Source organism: Agelaius phoeniceus, chromosome 1 (genome assembly GCF_051311805.1).
Source record: "Agelaius phoeniceus isolate bAgePho1 chromosome 1, bAgePho1.hap1, whole genome shotgun sequence".
NCBI classification, from domain to species: domain Eukaryota; kingdom Metazoa; phylum Chordata; class Aves; order Passeriformes; family Icteridae; genus Agelaius; species Agelaius phoeniceus.
Genome location: NC_135265.1, coordinates 64,253,738 through 64,272,909, shown reverse-complemented (window position 1 = coordinate 64,272,909; position 19,172 = coordinate 64,253,738). Strand labels below are relative to the sequence as shown.

Here is a 19,172-nt window from a genome sequence, read left to right as displayed (position 1 = left end):
TATTGGAATATACTGCTACATTGCTTTGCCCTCTGGTACATTTTGGATCTTCATTTTTTTAGGACATTCTTACAAATACTTTCATTCAACTGCCCTGGGCAGAGGCATTCCAAAGGAGTCAGAAATGGTGACTTGGAAACAAGGGATCTTATACTATAAACACTGCTGTGGTTGAATTCCATGAACAGGTTCATTCCTTTTGGTTATATTTGTTCTGTATACTGACAGTTGCTCCTTCATTCTGTTTTAGCTTTCAAAGAAAAGATCTACTGCCTGAGAGCTCCGCACTCATGGAAGAAAACAAGACCCAGCAAAATGGAGAGCAGCAACACCCAACAAAGACTGTGAAGCACCATGTGTGTAGCTGCCACTGGAACAGCAGCTTTGTGGGAGGTAGCCTAGAATGGAGCGTAGCTTGCCTGGAGGGGAGGGACAAGGACATCTAGACAAGGGAGCACACTCACGAGAGTTCCCATAAAGTCTCTGGGAACCACTTTCTTCAAAGTAGTAGGACACTTTTCCAGACATTCAGCTCCTACAGACTCCCTCATTCCTTCAGCCTAGGCTCTGCTCACAAGCTGTCATCAGCAAAACTTTTGCAACCCTGCTGATGCACAGAAGGAATGGAAAGGGGAACCACTGTTTCTTGAGGGGGAGGCTGAGGAAACAGGTGACGACGTGTCGTGGGAGGATGAGCAGTGAGAAATGGAGAAATGAAAAATGGAAAGTTTTCACTAGAGCTGTGACAAGTGCAACTCCTGTAATAGAACTAGATGGCAGAGTGGGCAGAGATAACCTGACGGCCTTTTAGAAGAGGAAGGAGTGACAAATGTGTGAAGATACCAAAGTGACCTATGTCCTGGGAGCCCTGACTCTCAGGCTCCGGGGGTTCATGCTGAGGTGATTTAAGAAGCTCCCAATCCAAGTTGTTCACCCATTACCATATGTTTTTGCCCTGTCACTGACTTGTCACAAGTAGTGATGTGCCCACACATAGGCACAGACTGATATATTGACATAACTGAGGTGTCTGTGGCTAATTCAGTTTACTAGGAGGTGGACTGTGGTGGCCAAGACATCTTCTTCTTGATCCCTATAAGGTTTAGTTGAAGAGGTGACCTGCTGAGGTCAGAAACCTCCCAAGATACCAGAGTCTAACCAGACAAGCACCAAAAGTGGCCAAGAGATCACCAGGACAGCCTTGACACCAATTTATCCAATTTTCTTGTCTTTACACATCCTTCTCTCTGCTTTTCACTAACTCCTTTGTTGCCCCCTAGCTTGCAGAAGGCATTGGAGAAGGTTTCCAGAAGCCCTGTAAGCTTGTCCTTGTGGTGTCTCCTTTCCTCTAGGGAGCTGAATGCCAGACTGAGTGGTACAGGTGGGAAGTGACCCTGTGGCATGGTTCAGAGAAGAGCACTGGTAGTTTTATAGAGTAGCCATCAGGGTGCAACAAGGGGTGGGTAAGGAGAAATCCCAGGGTGGCAGCAGCAGGGTAACCTGAGGAGAGGCAGCCCCAGCCCTGGTCCCAGGCATCCAGCGTCTCCATGGGGATGGAAATGGGCCTGTGGCCAGGCAGGGCAGAGCTGTGGGGAGACTGGAGGCTGGGTCTGCTGTGACATTTCTGGGACAGAGATTCACAATTTAGGATCCTGGTCCCTGGTCATGGTGGGGTAGAGCCCTAGAGGAGTTGAAATGGGGTCCTGGCCCCTGGTCAGAGTTGGGGGAGCCCAGGGCAGTTGGAGCACAAGCAGGACTGGTGGTGCCCTTGGGATCCTGACAATGTCATTGGCCAAGTCTGAGACTTTTGATCATCTCTGCTCGTATTAAGGAACTGGAGAAAAAAGTACTCCAGCAAATGAGATGCAAAACTAAGCTTAATTCCTGTAATCAAATTCCTCGTTGTTACCATGGTCATGTTCTCTGAATATCCACGGAGCAAATGACAACTGCAGAGCATAAAAAGATGCCAGCCTTACACCTGGTGCCAGCTTTGGACTGCTTCTGGAAATTTGCTTTTCCTCTGACTACAGCAATCCCTTCACATGCTAAGAGGAGCAGCTAATAAATGGCAAATAGTCCCAGGAGAATCACAACTAATGGCTGCTGCTCAGGGAGATAATCACCCATTTAATAAAGGGTGAGCTTCTACCTCTGCACTTCATGGGGAGCATTAATGCATTCTTTTCCCCTCCTTAGCCACTTATTTCCACAAAACTGCTAGGAACTTGATATTTTTGAAATCACTCTTCCTCTATTAATGTTAGCTGAAATTGCCCAATGGATTCAGAAGTTATTAGGAATTGCTAGTTGTTAGTATGAGTGTTGACAGAGACATACACAAAGCATTATCCTATTAAGAAAGCACTTGAGTTTATAAAAACACAGATTTTTAAATCACATTAAAATCAGGGAAATGGATACCATTATGAGGATTATGTTTCATTTCTGCACAAGTCTTCCTCACTAACAGCCTGAGAAGGTAAAGGAGCTCATAAGGAAGTGGCCATTGCTTAGACTTCATGCCTTGATGCTCTTCTCTGGGAAGGAGTGATAGAAGGGTCAGGATTTGGCAGGAGGGCTTACATAAGTATTCCTTAGAGACTAAGGGTTTTGCTTTGCAAGTCAAATTCTAGATCTTTCAAAGTTGCAATTATCATGTTTCTCTTCTCCAACATTTTATAAATTAAATCCCCTCTCATTCTGTCCCTTTTTCCCTTCTTTGAGACTTGAATATGCAGAGGTTGCTACTCTTATTCATGTTGAGTTTCTCAATAGCAAAAAAGCCTTATTGTTTGTGAAAGTATTTGTTTCTCAGGCAAGTTCAAGGTTTAGATATAAACATTTGTGAGTAATTTCTCCTTAGGACTATTTAAAATGTAATGAGATCTACATTTTATATTGATTTGAGTTTTGGTTTACTTGTTCATGCATTTTTGAGAAAGAACAGATGCTGCTTGAATGTTTTCTATGAGGCAGATTAAATACACTCTAGAGAGCACACCTGAGCCAAAGGTCAATCTTCCTCAGCAAACCAGCCAAACAAACTGCTCTATGAGTTCTCAATTTTGGTAATGAAGGCTTATAAAATGAACTGTAAAGTAGTTATACTTATTTTTATTTAAATTTTACAAAATACTGAAACACAAGTTATGAAAAAATTTGCTTTGGTGTCCTCTGGAGGATAGCAGCTGGTTTTCAACATACAGTACAGAATAATTTGGAAAATTCCAAGTCTTTCAATAAATTGGTCTGGCAGCTTTCAATGCAGAATTACAAGTTGAGTGCTTTTCACTACCAGCCATGCCTACAGATCTGCCCTTCTAAGAAGTACATTTCTCACAAGACTTAAGATTCTTTCCAATTAAAGTCTGAAATGGCATTGTCATATTTGTGGGTCACCATACTCTTATTGTAAAACACCTCATCTAACTAATCTCATTGCCATTGGTTTAAAATTATGGTGCTCATGACAAGGACAAGAACTCTCTTTCTTCCTTAGGAGGCTTGGTTGCCTCAGGGAGTTGTGCCAATTATGTCAGTAAAAAATCCTCCCTTTGTAATGGCCCATGCTGGCCCTGAGCAGAGTAGTAAAAACAGATCCATGAAATAAAAGCTGTGATCTGTCACTGTGTATGGCCAGGAGGAATTACTGAAAAGCTCCTTGTGTTCCCTCCTCACCCTCTGAATTGGTCTGGGTATTGCAGTTTACTCTGTGTATTTCAAAAGCAGAAGAGAAACCAATGAGTCACAAACGTTCAAAATGACAAAGCCACCCTAACAAGCAGTGGATATATTTGTTTGTTATGATCTCTCTTCACAGATTATTCCAAAAACTGTATCCTAAACTAAAAATCCCACTTTGCTTATTTTCAGAAAGGGAATGGGCAGTTTGAGGGGGGATGAAGGTAGAAAGAAAACTAAATCCTTTTTTTTTCAGGAAGAGTTTTATTGCTATTCATCTAAAGATTGAGCAACAGTTAGCTAGTCAGTGTGAGTGGTTTTCTTAAATGGACATGGGGAATTACAAGTCATAGGAAGCCTAACCATATTTCCAGGAGAAAACAGAATATTTGTCTACAGTGGCTGGTGAAAATGTCAACTTCCCTCCACAAAAAAGCAGAATTACATGAATTTAGAAATGTCAAAACTATTTCAATACATAGCTACGTATGCCATGACTGAGACATTTCTTACTGGTGGTGAAAGCAGAAAATTTATATTATAAATCATTCTTGATGGTTCTGAGCAATAAATGTCAATAAAAAATGATCTCAGCTGGCAGAATTCTAAATCTGCTCTGAAAAGCATATTCAGCCTGAAGAAATTGATGGAACCAATATTTTTCATAAGCCCTTGGTTTTCTACTTTTATATACAGTTTCTCAATACAGATCTGTAATATTTTTCCCATGCATTTGGAAAATGTGAATTTCTACTGAGATGACTTCCTAACTTTTTCCACCACCACTTCACCCTCATTACTTATCTGTCCTGATATTTTACCTTTCTAAAGTTTTGAGTCAAGGAGTTATCTTTGTGAAATGTCTGGTCAAGCACCCAAGGATTACAAAAGCTCATGTTTGGAGCTCTTTTTCTAGTAAAGATTACTAAAAATGGACATAAGAGAGAGCAGTAAGAATAATACTGGGATCTTTGTCAAAATTCTGTTCAATTTCTGTTTTCCAACTAGTCTGGGAATAAATCTGAATAAAATAAAGAAGCTAATAAACTGATTTTGTTTCAGAAGTAAAAGTTTAATTGTCCAGTGTAGAAGTGGATACTCTACGTACATAAGAGTTGCGAATGTGTACCTGTTGTTGAACCTTCACTGGGACTTTTATTTTCCACCAGTTTTCATCTCCACATTTCATTTTCTTCCTGACCCTGTGTATCTCTGTGTGACCAAAACCAATGATATGTTTGGTTTAAAGAAAAAAAAAGGGGAGATTGGGATGGGATGGGATGGGATGGGATGGGATGGGATGGGATGGGATGGGATGGGATGGGATGGGATGGGATGGGATGGGATGGGATGGGATGGGATGGGGGTCCTAACTCCTGATTATCCACCAGCAAAGCAGCCCAGCAGCTCCCAGCAGCTCCACATTTAGCCTTGGCACAGCATCCCCTGCACTTGTCACTCCTCAGTTAGTTAGTTTTGTTTTAGTTCTGGTTAATTGAAGAGGCCAGAGGTGTCCTTCCATCTTCAAAGGACAAGATCACTGACAGGTGCAAGGGGTCTCTCTGCAGACCCTGATGAAAGTAAGGCTACAGGCTGCCCCGCATTCTCCACAAATCCACATAGAGGTAGGCAACTTGTTGGAAACACACCTCTATGATTTTTAGATTTTGAATTTGGGGTTTTTCTGAGTGGTGGGTCTTTTTGTACTGAAAAGAAAACAGGGCTAAGTGACAGGGTGATAAGAGGTATCTGGGCATCTTGGAGGATTCCTTCTGCTTTAAGCTGAGAGGAAAAAAAGGCATGCAGAACTTCTGTTTTGATGAACTGACTCTAGGTGGCAACAACACCCTATGTAGCCTTACTAGAGTCTAGTCAGGCAAAGACTAATGCTGCTTACAAAGGAAAAAAAAATAGCATTTTCAGTACTGCTTCTAGAAAATTTTACAGCTGATCACACCAGCTGTTCATTGCTAGAAACATTTCCAGATTCTGCCAGTTTTCATTGTAATAGAGGTCTTGGTTTTCAAGACGTATTTTGAATAAGAAGCTGCATGTTTCATTTTGTAGCCTTAATACTGCAGGTGTGCAGGGGAAAATTAGCAAATTCTTCTCTTTTGGTTATCTTGCTTGGATGGGCAATCTCAGGAAGCGTATGTATCATCCTGATTTGTAATCATGCCTGTAAAAAGTGCACAGATGGATATGTACAACTGCAGTTCTGTAGCATTCACTGAGGATGTTCCTGAAATGCCACTTCACCACCTCATCAGGAAAACAGCTACACAGATACCTATGAAATGCTTGACACATATTCTGCGTAAAACCCTGTGTTATCTGCCAAGAGATTTGTAATGCCCTGTGTCATTCCATCTTCACTACATACCCAGCCTCCTGGGCTTTGGAGTAGCTAAGCAAACACTTGAACTATATAAAAATTCTTACAAGTATGATGGCCTGCAGCATTATCACATTTTTCTCCAAAGTCAGCTTAACTCCACTGACCTTGAAATATTTAAATGTGTTATTGATGTGTTCACAGGCAAAGGGAGTAAGCAGAGAAAAAGATATAGCTTTGATTATCCCTTGCAGAAAAAAACCTTTCATTGTAACTTCTCTATATATAATAATCACTGTAGAAAATCTTTCAAGTGCAATTACAACGTGCTTGTAGCAGGCCAAAGTGTCTGATGGCACCTACAGGATATGATAAACTTCTTTATTAGTCTGTCAAAGTGCAAAACAGTAAAGCCCTCTGATTAAATCAGATTGTTTGTGTAATTGACCCATTCACCTGCATGTTGTCAATTAATCCCCTCTGAAGCTTCCTCCAGTATTTCAATCCTCTAAGCTGCTTTCAAAAATTGGAACTGTCCTTTAAAATGTTAAAATGCATCTCCTGAAAGCAATTTCTCCCTTTATTACCAAAGTGTGGAATTTCCCTTTAAATGATACTGAATCAGATTTCCAGATTCACAGTATTCTAAATAAATATCTTATAATACTCTATAACCCTGTAGGCTGATTTTAAAATAAATATTTATAAATTAGTCAGGATTTATTCCCATTAGGAATATATATATATATATATATATATATATATATCCTATCCTATCTAGGATTAGAGTACACTAAAAAGGAAAACCAGAATTCACTATCCCTTTTAGGTACTTTATGACAAGGTACTTTGTGTAATGTCTGTTTTTATTAGTATTTCTTCCTTTCAATTAAGTAGTAATTTTATTATACATTTTTCAAAAAGTCAGGACATGATGGCAAAAGTGGTGGAAATGCAATTAGAAAAATTGGTTATGTCTATGACAAATTGTCCCTCCTCCTGTTTCTTCTTTCTCCTTCAAGATGTCAGCATTTTGAACACACCTGACTTTTATGCTTTATATAAGACCAAAATAAAAAGAGTGGTGTATTGGGACTAACACATTTTTCTACCACCAGCTAGGCTCTTTGGAAGCTTAGGAAGTGATTTGTCAATGCCAACTATCCCTACAGCAAAAATGGGGGAATGTGTTGCTTGCTAAGAGCCCAGTGGATTTCCAGCTGCAGCTGGGTAGGACATATGCCACAGTCTTAGCCAGTATTGATACAGGCAAAATCAATGTGACTATAGGCAGTGAGAATTCAAGTGCAGGAACCGATAGGTATTAAATCATGTGTTCTCTAACTCTTCAGTATAAAATTGTGCAGGGGTGTGTTTCACCATTCCTTTACCCTATGGGTATCCCTCCACCTTGGGTGTCATCCACAGCAGTGAAACTTTCCCACTGATGATTAAAGTGTTCCCTGAAACTTGCAAACCAGTGCAGTTATCAAAGCTTATCACCCACCTAAGCTAAAAGTGCCATGCATGAAGTCATAAAAAATAGCCTTGTCTCTCCAACCTGACAGTGAAACATCAAACCCATAAGTGACATGTCAGATGCCATATTATGTTTTAAGATGAGGCATCCTATAACAAGTAGTTTTCAGAACTTTCTGTTGTTTGTTGTAGTTTTTTGTCTTTTTTCTCAAATAGAGTCAGACATTACTTTGTATAGATGAAAACATTCTATTTTCTAAATTAAATTCTTTCATGTTTACAATGCAACAGTTTGGGTGCAATATGGAATGTTATTTGCTACCAGCAGTTCCAGAGAACCCACAGGGGAAAAAACACAAGATTCAAAATAAAACCAAATGTCCCCATGTCCCATAAGTGCAGATTCCTTATTTTTGATCCACCTAAAGGAAGCCACTCCATTCCCTGTTTATTCTCAACAGCTGTATCCACTTCAAAATAACTTTTGTTTGGCAAAAGAGTTATCAGCTTTTCAGGAGTTTGCCTTCCACCAGGTTTACCCAAATTTTATTTGGTAGAGCACCACCAGCATGGAATAGGATATCTGTCCGTCGCAATGGCACAAGTCCTAGGAAATATTTCTCTGTTTGCATGTGGTTCTATTTCAAACAGCTACTCTCTTCTTCCTTCCACATTACAGATCTCCACTGTGGTGTACAACCCTAAATACAACCCTCATTACTGGAGCTGGAAAGTAAAACCTCTCTATGACTGATCTATACTAAGCACTCACCACAAGCTGTAGAAGAGTGAAGACCTAAACCACTCTTAGACTTTTTGATTAGAGAAATAAAAGCAGATTTTATGTTTTGTGCTTATCAGGTAAATTGGAGTGAAGCAAACCTCCAAAATTTACATTGTACCAGTTGACTTCTTTCAATGATAAATAATATTAGAAAACTTTTTTCCCCAATAAAAGCCTATCTTTCTGAATTGCTTCCATTTTATTCAAGTTCCCTTCAAATCCTGGAGTCACTTTCTCATCCAAAAATTTTAATCTGTTTTCATTTTTCACTTTGGCTCTCCAATTGACTTTTACCATAAGATAATTTAATGTTTGGGATTTGGGTTTTTTTTCTACAAGGCAAGCAACATTTCACGTAAGATCTATATTTATTATACACAAAATTGGTTTTAGGATAGTAATCATTAATGGTAAATCATTGATTCAGATATTAAAGTTACTATTAAGGCTTACAGATCTTAGCAATGCAAGAACATTAATTCAGCCTATTCTGCCTGCAGTGGCCTTCTTACTACATGCATCATTAATTCCTTTGTGTGAAAGGAATATAGAAAATAATATATTCAAATAAGGAGGAAGTTGAAAGGAAAAGCTACAGTGTCTTTGGCTTCTCATTTTTTGGGGCTTTAAACCTAGAAGCTGCAGTGTTTCATTTTCTTGGTTTGTTTTTCTTGGTTTGATCTTTTCAAACTTTACAGAATCAAAGAATCAACAAGGTTGGAAAAGAGCTTTGAGATCATAGAGTCCAACCTGTGACCTATCATAATGTGAATGCTTTCACTGTCATGCCACTGATAGACACAGAATCACATCCCAGAGAAAGCTGAGCTACTACTAGATTGCTGTTTTCCTCCTTACTGTTGCTTGGGGCAGGGTGGGGTATGTAGTTGTTCATCAACATTTTAATGAAAATTCATCCTGACTCTAAAAAACAACAACAACAACAAAGAACAAAACATTATATAGATAGTGTTGGTGGCAAAAGACTACTGAAATGCAATTGTTACCATTTTCTGTGGTTGCTTTGGCTGTGCCATCACATTTTGTGATATAGATGGGAAATGTGAAGGGGAACAGTCATTGCTGGTACCAAATTGCTGCACAGACTCCCTCTGTGAACCACCAATTGGGTCTTTTGACGTAAGGCAAGAAAAGATGGGCACATTTTGAATCTGTTGAAATGTAGTAGTTTGGTGCATCTAGTTGAACAATTCAGACTGGTCTAACACACAAATAAGCGTTGAGAAAACTGTGATTCCCATGTACTAAGCAAAGAGCTTGAGCCTGAGGATTTGTTTGGGTGATGTAGCTTATAAAAGAGTGAGAAGGTATCGTGGTTTAGGAATGCATTCTCCAATTTAGTATTCCCACTAAAACCATGATGCCGCTCACTCCCCCTTTCCCTACCTCTGAATGAAAGCATGGAAGGGAAAGATCATGGGTTGAGGTAAGGACAATTTACTGGAAACAGCAATGAAATAAGAAAACAAACAGTAACAGCAACAATATCAATAACAAAAGTCATAAGACAAAGAAACCGTTTACATGGAAAACCACAATAAATACTGATCAGCTCTTCCTGACATGTTTCTCACCCAATTGGAAAAGGATGCCCTTCTCCTTGGAATCAAAGAGATTCCCTTTCCCCAGTCCCTGGCAATGATGTAAGATGGTACCAAATAATATTAGGGTCTGGCCGTGCCCCTCTCCAGGCTACCAAAAAAAATTAACCCTGTCCTGGCTGAAACTAGGACAGAATGTCACAGATGTAGTAGAGCTCTGTACCACATCATAATTCACTCTCAAATTTAAGCATAATTCGGGTTTATATATAAGTAAATCTCTGTGAGGTAGAAGTAGTTTTCAGTTGGCTGAACATCTTGGGATATGAGTGTTCTTGTCACATTGTCATCTTTCCCAAGATATATGAAGTCCCTACTCTTTTTGCCAGGCACATTTAGCATGTTGTTGTACTGAATTGAAAAATACATATCTAAAATGGGGGAATCTATATTATTATGGGAAAAAAAAAACTCTCTAATGTCTCCAGTTGGGAGTTTCGTGTTACTAATGGCTGCAAGGCTTGAAGTGAAAATTTTGTTGTTTGGAGATTGTAAGATTTTTTTTTTAATGGAAACATTCTGTCTCTGAAGAATCTAGCTTCTGTTGGTTTTTACGTAGTGAGTTTGCATCTGTTTGAAGAAACACTAATTGGTCACATATTTAATGTACCCCTGAGCTGGGTTGAGTATGAACACACAGCAAGTTACTAGCACCAGTAATCGAGGGGTTTTCAAACTGGAATGGGAGGGTGCTTAGCAGGATTTTTAGATCATGGATCATACAAATACAGATCTGCACTTGTCACGTGGATGTGTCTTTCGATACCCGAGTCCCTGAAGGGAATGAGTTTAATGCAAATGAGTTTTAAAAGAACATTTTGTGGTTTCCCAGCAGTGTTGTCCTCGGCAAACTGTGGAAAAAGAAATACCTGAGTGTGCAGTTGGAGAAGATGTTCACTCAGGCACAAATGGGTGACTGTGGCTGTGGGACATTAGTCCTTCCTGGATAAAAAATATTAATCTGCATCTCAAATGAAAGATGACAACTAGTATTTGTTGTCATAGCTTCTCCCTTTAACCATCAGCAGTAAATGCTTCAGAAGCTTCAAGAGATTCAATAATTTGCCTACAGATGAGTTTCTGTTAATGATTCTTTCCCTGTCCCTCTGGCTTTATGACAGGCTTATGCATTGAAATATTAATGCTTTTATCCCTTTACACGTTTTACACAATCTAGTCCTTTCTCCAAATTTAATCTCATGTAACAGTGAATGCTTTCACTTTAATAGCTAGTATTTCCTTTCATCCCTTTCAAATTTATATCTTTTTAATTCCACTGGACGAACTCTTGTTCTTAAATTATGAAAAAAAAGGTGCCTAGAAATGTAGGATTTATCTTCTTTGTGCCATTCATTATTTTCTATAAAGCTCTATCATGTCCTTTCTTCGTGCCACCCAGATACAAAATTTTCTTTTGCGGCCTCTAATCATTTGCACTGCCTGTCTCCAGATGATCTCTGTATCTTCTGTATCTATTTTGCAGCTTGTTCCCAGAACTGAACAAAGTACTCATGCCGTACCAAATAACCAACCTTTGGGAATTACAATATTTCCAGACTGATTTTTAATTTCCAACTAGCATTTTGTTCAACAGTGATGCACACTGAGCTTTCCACAGTAATGCCAGGACTTTTTTTCTGAGCAGTTGCTCTCATGATTATGGCCCCACTAGGTTATATGAGTGACCCAAAATATGCCATCTAGTGTCATGCTAACCCAGCATTAATCCCTTTGTCTACCTGGGTGTTTATTCAGCTCCTTAGGTTAGGCTTCCCTTTACTGTCTCTGAGGCTTTTCAACAGTAAGCAAAATTTAATAACAGTGTGAATTCTGTATGTTGCCACATCATTCTACCCCTTTCTGGATCAAAAATATTAACTAGCCCTTTTAATTTAGGTGTTCCCTCGAGATGGCATGTAGTCACAGGAGGCCATTAGGAGTTTAGATTTGGGATGCATCTACACTGCCCCACACAGTGAATACAAACACCTTGGGACATGTCTGTAATGGCCCAACCCAGGGATTGTCTGTTTCCCAGCAGGATCCTTCCCAGCTTTGTTTTCAGTGGCTGTGGTATCTCAGTACAGCAGTGCATGGTGAAGGATGGCCATGAGCCTAGCCATGTTGGAAGTCAACCCCATCGTAGTCATATTTGCTTTCTGACAGTTTTGAATGCTCAACAGTACTTTCACTCCCACCACAAACTTGAGTAGAAGCCTTTATAAACTTCTGATAATTATTTTGTTAAATGGTCAGCTGCAAGTCTGGATATACGTACACATACTTGATTTTCCTTATGCCAGCAGCTGCGCAGTGTGGTTAAAAATATATATATAGAAATAGGAAGATTGTGAATCTGAGCGTGCCCCAGATACCACAGACCTGGTAACTACAGTGCTCCCTCTCAAGCCCTCCTCACCTCAAAAAACTTTTGGTGTCCCTCATCCCTGAAAGCCACTTTGAGCCAGTGCTGCTGCTGCAGTGGCTCTGCCCATCTGGAGCTGCCTCTGAGAAGCAGCCAGCAGAGATGGGAAAGGCCTGTGTCCTTTTGGCACTCCAGTCCTTCTGTACTGCTGCAGCCTTGTCTCCTCAGGACATCCAGAAATCTCAAGCAATGGTTTAAAATATGCATTTCTTCCCAAGGTGGAGAAAAAAATGCTCTGGAGAAAGCATATTTTCCTTTTACAAAAGACACAGTCTACAAGTTCATCCCCTATTTTAGCATATTCGTGTTTTATTGCTTCCTTCAATTATCACTTCAGCTCATTTTCCATGTTCCAAAGTCCCTAATTTCCAAAAGGACTGCTAGCCTATAGACACAGAAAAATGGTTTTGCACTGTCTCCCGTCAGAACAATTATTACAATTATTACATTATTTAAAATTTATATTACACATATCTAAAAGGCTGCAATTAAATTAGGTCCCATTGCACTTGCCACAATCCAAATGTGTAACTAATGGCATTTCAGGCCCTCAGAAAAAACATTTAATTTTAAGGTAAACTCCTCAGGGCAGAAATTACCCACATTTTTGTTCTGTGGGAAAACAGTGCCTGGTGTTGGTGCAGCCTAGGCTGCAACACAATCCTAATAATAATTGTAATGATAATTACTGTTAGTATTAAATTATGTTACTTCAGTTTTATCACAGCTTACTCCTATCTTTTGTTTACATATGATGTGATAAGAATGTGTGTCATTTCTTCAGCTGAAGGAATCTTTATGCAAGGTTTTGGTGCTGGTTAAGGATACTTTGCTCTGCTTCCAGGGAACAAATAGGCAGGCAGAATAAGTGTTTGGTGGAATGAATGGTGCTCAGAATAAGGACAAATGGTGAAAGAGAGGGGACACTATCAAAGGCTGTTCTGCTCCACATGAATGTTAACACTTGTCCAATGTCCCAGGATGAATTCCTTCAGTACACTGAGTTACTGGAAAAAACCCACTGCACTGAGAAAGACGCACATGTTACTGCTGAGTCAGAAGATGGCCATGGTCACACCAGCACACATTCTTTTCTGTGTTTGGTTTTGGGAGGTTTGTCACCCTACCCCAAAGAAGTAGATGCTCCTTAAAAATTGCTGCCAGAAGGAATTCCAGATGTAGATTTTAAACATATTGTCCTTAAGCCAAACTGGGAGATATAGGGACAAAATGTCAAAATGCAAAGGCAGGATAGCTTAGTGTTAAAATGTTACAAACTGCAATTGCTGATTTAGTACTGATTTATTACTGCAATGCAAGGGTTTAATATTTGTATGTTTCATTCCCCTCTCTGTAAGTGTAGAATTATTGTGACTGCCAAGCAACAACTTGGCAGGGTTGCAGTTAGTGCCCTACTCTGTAAATGCTATTGCAAAAGTTAGGTTCCAAATGACATTAAGCCAGTTAAAAATTCAAGCAGACTTAAAAAAAAAAAAAAAAACAAACCAAAAAAAAAAAAACACCAAAAAAAGCCCCACACAGTAAAACACTTTACAAGCACTAGAACAGTGACCTGGCTAAAGTTTTGTCGTTTTGTCCTAAAGATACAGGTGATGTCCATCTGTCCATCTACAAAAATGGCTCATCGCTGTGAGTAAAATATCATTGCAACCTCGATAGGAAAAATGATCTAGATGGCATGGATATCTGAAAAATGCTAAGACATGTCCAATTAAGTTTTCCTGTAAATCCTTTAAAATATCACTCAATTGTCTCAACTGCTCCTTCTGGAAATGCTATTCTTTACCGTCAGCCTGGAGAGGGAAGTGTTTAAAAGCTTGTGTGTAAAACTGCATTGATGATTAAAAGCCCCAGGAACACATGAAAGGATATCAGTACTCAGGTCCTTTGTATTAGTGAAGGCAAGATAGTAAGCATGCCTTTCCTACCATTTTTCTGTCCCTTCCTGTTTCCACCTGGGAGAAAGTGTTATGAATTTATTTTGTAAGAAAAATGAATAGGCATTATAGCAACAGCCTTGCTTTCTCGCTGTCAAAATAATGACCATTTCTTTTAGCAACATTTTCATTGCTCAGCTTTCTTTTCTAAATGTATCTTGTTAAAAAGCATTCTACACTCTTCCAAAAGAATTTAGATTATGAAATGCTTTCCAGTTTTTAGAGGGTTTTTGGGTTTTGAGGTTTTTTTGAAATCATATCTATTATGAATATTGACATTCCATTTGATTAAAAGGATCTGAGCACCCTTTTATATCAGATAAAATAGGCAGAATTTCTCCTATGCTATGAGATCCAGGATACTGCAGATCTTTCACTTCTCTAGTGTTACTTTTTCCTCCTCAAAGCAAGCAAATTCACTGTAAGGTAGAACAAACAAACAAACAAAAAATAAGCTTTGCTCTGCCCTGGCTGGATTTATATTACTTTTTTTCTTCTTTTTTAACTCTTGAATTGGTATTTAGCATGCAAATTAGGTAGATAAATGTGTGGTGAGCCCCTGTCTTTCATACCCAACCTTCTCTCTCCCTCATTTGTGCCACCATTGTCATTTGGCTGTGTGATGGCCTGCCAGCAGCTCTGCTGTAAGCTGGGCTGCTTTGTGAAGAGCTCCTGTGGGGGTCTTTCTTGTCTTTGGCAAACTCTTCATAAAGAGTATTTTCTGCAGTGTGCCAGCAGCTCTTGGCACAGATTCATCAGCTCACAGTGACTTGCAGTGTGGATACTTAATAGTCATCCCCTGTAGCTTGGCAGTAGCTGAGATGGATAATGCAGCCTCCAAGTTGCTCCTTCCATGTTAGGCTTCTTCTGTGTGGCAAACTCGGAAAGTCCAATTTAATCAGTACAAACCAGGGAAAGAGAAAAGGGGAGATCCATCTTGCACTTCGAAGGATGTTTTGTCAACTTTACTACTATTGAGAGAATAAGAATGTTTCAGGCAGAGAAATTAGGAGAGGATAGATCCAACAAGCCGATACCGCTGAGCCTTCAGTGCAGGAGGAGGAAACGAAGAAGAACGGAGGAACTGCCTCAGCTTTTGTCAGTCATGTCAAGCAGGGAGAAGGATGTGAAGATGGGCGTCCCTGACGCACCATAGGCTGTTGCTGTAGGAAAACATGCCACTCCCCAGACTCAGGATAACCCTAAATCTCAAACATGTCAGGACACAATGATATCCCCCACATACCGGGCTACTTCACCCTAATCCATTTTCAGCCTTTCCCTCCTCTTCCTTCCAATCACCCATGCTTACCTTCCTGTTTGCAACACACAGGACAAGTGCTTCAGCTCCTCAACCCTTAGGACCTGCTGCATAACACTAAATGCTCTGCAGAAAAACCCCGTGGCACCCTTGGATCATGAGCTGCTGTCCAGAGGGGTCCCAGAAGCAAGTTCCCACACAAAAGCAATTCATCACCTGAGGATGTGGAGCTAAACCACTTTCACAAAATGAAAAACTGTTGTTAAAAATTTGGTCGGGGCTTTGTGGGGTTTTTGTGGGACCAAACAAACTGCAAAGGCAGGAGGGCAGCAGTGAGAGTGCAGGTCAGCTCCCATGGTTATTTCGTGTCATGGGTGCTCCCTGGGTCCCTGCTGCCGTGGGATCCCTTCTCGGAGTGCGAATGTACCTCTGCGTGTGTTTTGGGGACAAGTCTCCCAGAGGAGGCGGAGAGCCGGGACGGGGATGCTCTGAGCCGAGATACCACATCCTAGTCCGAGGATGCAGCCGAGGTGAGGGCGGCGAGGCGTCCTCCCAACCTCCGGCCGGGCTGGGCGGTGCCGGGGGCCGGCTGCAGGCGGAGGAGGAGGAGGAAAAGGCCAGGATATTCCTGAATGAACGGCTCGCTCCTCACCCCACACCTCCGCCCGGCTCCCGCCTCCCTCCCGCCACTCGCCGGTGTCTCTTCGAGGCGCAGCCAGTTTCTATAGCGACGGCGCTGAGCCGCGGCTCTTCCGAGTAGTAACAAAGCGGCCGCCCGCTGCCGCGCCGGGGCTGCGGGGGGAAGCGGCTGCCGCTGCCGAGGACACCCGACAGGTACGGAGCGAGGGGTGCCCGCCCCCGGCCGGGCCGGGCCGGGCCGGGCGCTGCTGCCGCCGGGGGGCGGCTTCAGGAGGGACAGCGGCTCCCCGCGGGTCCAGCGGCGGCCGCGGGGAAAGGGGGCGACATCCGTCCGTCCGTCCGTCTGTCCGTCCGTCCTTCCGCGCGCTCGCCCCTGTGTCAGCCGAGGGACAGAGGGGAGGACTGCGGGAGGGCTGCCGCAGGTGCGCCCCGGGTGCCCCTTCCCGCGGGCACCGGGACGGGGCGGCTGCCCTCGGGTACCCCCCGGCTGCCCCGGGTACCCCCCGGCTGCCCCGGGTACCCCCCGGCTGCCCTCGGGTACCCCCCGGCTGCCGGGGAGGCGCCGGCACGGGCGGGCTCCGCGCCCCGGGTGGCAACCGGTGGGCTCGGCTCGCCCCTCTCCGCCGGGGACAGCGCTGCTCCTCGTCCTTACGGTTACCCCTTCATAGTAATACTGATAATTTCGCTGCTGTTGTTGTTGTTGTAAAAAATATGACACCCCCCCCCCTCGAAATTTACGGGTTACAGAGTTTCGTTTCTTCAGGTTTATAAAGTAATGATGAATAGGGTGATAGGCTTAAAATGCGCTACTGAGTTAAAAAAAAAAAAAAAAAAAAAAAAAAACCAGCAAAGATGTAAAGGATTGGTGTTGTAGAGTAAACAAGACAATTACTGCTTGTTTTTAGGAGTAAGTGTACGGAAAGGTTTTAGGTAAAATGAGTGTAGCTTTCCGAGTCAGAAGGCTAAGATGGTAGAGGTGACAAACGTTTGCTTGTCTTGGGCGGCCAAGGTTAGGCACGAATAAGCGTCTTCACCTCCTGAGATACGAATGTCAGACTGGATGGGAAGGTCATTAGCAGGTCATTAGCCTGAGCAATGCTTGTGGTGACTGTAATCAATAGCATCCGAATGGTAGTGACTGTGTGAATAGACACGGGTTTCTGCAGAAGTTTAAAATTCAAAGGAACTTCCTGATGATGAAAGAAGGCTGACCCCGCATGATGAGGTCCTAGGGAGCAGTCGTTGTTCATTGCTGAGTGATTTAGGAAATAAACGAGATCGTGGGCCAAAGCAAAATTGTGCTGTGACATGTAAGCAGCCAGCAGCACGTTCAAGATGGGAATCTTCCTGGCTGTGAACAAGGGTAAAAAGGGAAATAGTACATGAGATGAGGACACGGTGACTGAGGACATAGTTATTGAGTAGGTGGACAAGAACTGACATTTTAAGTAATATGTAATCTAAATATCAGATTATTTGAGATTGAAAACACTATACATAATGTAATATCAAATGTGGTATCAAACCTCAAAGGCTAAGAATTGACTGGAAGAAGTTTGAGAAGTGTATAAATGAAATGCTGAGTGAAAAGTGGAGCTACCTGTACCATTAGGTAAATGATGTGAAAACAGTGGAAAGAGAAGATACAGTTCATCAGCAATCATGAATACAAGTAGAAAAGAAAATGGAGACAGACTTCTCTTGCAAGAGATGTATAAATAAAATGAAGTTTTAAATGTGTGTTGATCAAGTTTAAACTTTCCTCAATACAACATTTAAATCAGTATTATAATAATAATATGTGGACTGGAATTCTAGGGGTTTTCTTTTAGAAACATTAGTCACAAAAAAAAAGATAAAAGAGTGGAATTTCTTAGATATGTGGATTGCAGTGGTTTCCCCAGTGTTTATAATTGGTTGTCCTTCTCTTCTTTCAACAGTGTCACAACAGTTGTTTTGCTGAGTTATAACCTTCTGAATGACCTCTGTTTTTCATGCAGCACTGGAGAGCAAACTCTTGAGTTCATAAAATGTGTAAAAATGTAAACCTCAGATTAGTTTAGCATGATGGAAAATAGCATTTCAAGACCACACTGTGGACTACCTGAAATTGAATGCACTTGCAGGAAATAAAAGGTCAGCTGTATAATAAGGGCCTGGACACTTCTACTCCCATAACTGCATGGCAGAGAATGAGAAGCATCAGAACTCAATATCTTGCCTTAAAAGTGAAAGGGATAAGCAAAATATTTATGGTTTTGCTGCCTTGTGACATTTCAGTCCCAAAATTGTTCCTTGTGGAACAATTGCAAACTCCACTAGACAATGTTTATCAGTGGAAAAAATGTAGTAGTTGAGGCAGTACCAGGAAAGAATGCAGTAGTTCAGCACAGATAATACACCCCATAAAATAGCCTGACATGCATAAGGGCTTCTAGTGGTCAACAGTTCTAGCCATTAGATCACAGTCCCTCAGACTGTCATTTCACACCTTTCTGGTGCTCCTCAGTCTAGACTAGGTTTTTAGGAAGCCTGTTGTCAAATTTTCTTGAAAAGCATCATCTAAGTCTGTGCACTCTGTGCCTTGGTATAAGGCCACTGCAGGAGTCTGCTTGCCGCTATTCCTCTTGCTGTGTTCAGTCTTAATATTTTTATCTATATCCTAGTTTGATGACTTGCTGTTAAATATTTTTTCTGGAGAGATGTACATGTGCTTGCTGTAGCCAGCAGCTCTTTCAAGTGTACAGGGAGACTTAGCACCTGCTGCCTGGAGGCTGTGATTTCAGTCCTCCCAGCAAGGTTGCTAAGGAGTACTAGGGATCCTTGGAGAGCAAAGCTCAGGAAATTCTCCTGTGGCCTTTGCACACATTGTGTGCTGAAGCAGTGCCTGTCCAATATAAACTACTGTTCTGACAGTAATATAGTATGACCAGATGTGTACCTTATGTATCACACTGTAACATAAGATAATTGTGACTTTCTAGT

General features: G+C 41.4%; 1 protein-coding gene and 1 long non-coding RNA gene across 2 annotated transcripts in view; both read left to right on the top strand.

Annotated features, from left to right (window-relative positions):
- LOC143695781 (uncharacterized) overlaps nt 1–4,606 on the top strand; it is a 109,145-nt gene extending 104,539 nt beyond the window's left edge. Inside the window, exon 3 of the long non-coding RNA XR_013185319.1 lies at nt 251–4,606. This is a non-coding gene — a long non-coding RNA (uncharacterized LOC143695781). The remainder of the gene's footprint in view (nt 1–250) is intronic.
- An 11,226-nt stretch (nt 4,607–15,832) lies between these two features.
- RNF182 (ring finger protein 182) overlaps nt 15,833–19,172 on the top strand; it is a 36,714-nt gene continuing 33,374 nt past the window's right edge. Inside the window, exon 1 of the mRNA XM_054637762.2 lies at nt 15,833–16,382. The gene's annotated coding sequence lies outside the window, so the exon portion shown is untranslated. The remainder of the gene's footprint in view (nt 16,383–19,172) is intronic.